Raw genomic sequence first — 1,501 nt, 5'->3', positions numbered from 1 at the left:
CGCAGCTCCCGCCGGGCCGCAGCTCCCGCCGGGCCGCAGCTCCCCGGCCCCGACGGCTGTAGTGCATCTTTTTACCACTAAGCACAGTAGAGTTACTCCAGCAATCGGGTGATGAGACTATCCACGTTCAGCTCCCCGTCCGCCATCTTGTCGGCACTCCTGTCCTGCCTTCCCTCCGCAGTGGAGCAAAAGCAAAAAGTGAAACTAAGGCCGGGGCCAGGGGTCCACGGAGCGATCCCGGCCCAGCCCGGCCTCCCCGCAGCCCTGGGTCCGGCGGGGCCCAGACCAGAGGCCCCAGAGCCGGGAGCGGGCCGGGCCGGGAGACCGCTCGCACACGCTGCCCTCCGGTTCTCCTATTTTTATGGCTAACTCATTTCAGACAGTGTTCGCTGAAAAGAAAATGGTGAATATTAAGTTCTTCACATTCAGTCTTATAGTTTTGCAAATTTCCATATGTAGCCAAATCCATAAAAAGATACAGTATAATTCTCAAACATATGTTTTTAAAAAGTTAATTATAAAAGATCCACATTAGCAAAACTCAGTGTATTACCAAAACTAGACAACATATTTAAAAAAAACCCTTTGTTTCTGTTTTGAAACATCCATAAACTGAAAAAGAGTAATCATGTGTAAATTATTTCTTGTTCCTGTTGTTGTTGTTATTGTTAGGTGCCATGAAGCAGACTGACTCATCATGACTGTATGAACACCAGAGCTGAACCTCATCCTATCTTGTGCCATCCCCATCATCTCTGACATACTCGAGCTTATTGTTGAGGTCAATCCATCTTGAGGGTCTTCCTCTCCTTCACTGGCCCTCCATCTTTCCAAGCATGATGTCCTTTTCCAAGGAACAGTCTCTCCGAATAGCATATCCAAAGTATGAGAAACAAATCTTCATCATCTTTGTCTCTAAGGATCACTCTGGCTGCACTCTTTCCAAAATACATGTTTATTCTTTTGGCAGCCCATTCAGTCTTTTCCTACAATACCACAGATCAAAGACAGCAATTCTTCTCGATCATCCTTATTCATTGTCCAACTTTAATGCAGAGCAGGTGATTAAGGAGACCATGGCCTGAATCAGACACACCTTAGCTCTCAAGCTGACATGATTGCTTCTAAGTTATTTTGGAGATGTAGCTGACAGTGGACTTGTCTAATGCAATGCATCCCCTGATTTCCTGATTGCTGGTACCAAGGGTATTGATTGTTGACCCAAGCAAGATTAAATCATTGACAGCTTCAGTTCTTTCTTCATCTATCATGATGTTTCCTGTTGGTCCAGTCGTGAGGATCTCTGTTTTCTTGATGTTGCAATGTAATCCATAGCAAAGGCTGGAATTCTTGATCTTCTGCAGCAATCCTTTAAGCACTCCTCACTTTCAGTAAGCCAGGTTGTCTCATCTGCATAACACAGGGTGAAGATTATACAAATGACTATTGTTGTTGTTGTTGCTGTTGTTATTGCCTTCGAGTTGCTTGCTACTCATAGCGG

At 45.4% G+C, this 1,501-nt stretch overlaps 1 pseudogene; it reads left to right on the top strand.

Annotated features, from left to right (window-relative positions):
- The window catches only part of LOC102848293, a 7,776-nt pseudogene extending 7,714 nt beyond the window's left edge, over nt 1–62 (top strand).
- Nucleotides 63–1,501: the final 1,439 nt, after the last annotated feature.

This window comes from Elephantulus edwardii, unplaced genomic scaffold (assembly GCF_000299155.1).
Source record: "Elephantulus edwardii isolate Elephantulus edwardi_28Jun2011 unplaced genomic scaffold, EleEdw1.0 scaffold00113, whole genome shotgun sequence".
NCBI classification, from domain to species: domain Eukaryota; kingdom Metazoa; phylum Chordata; class Mammalia; order Macroscelidea; family Macroscelididae; genus Elephantulus; species Elephantulus edwardii.
Note: the sequence above shows the minus strand (reverse complement) of the source record. Positions and strands in the feature narration are given on the sequence as shown.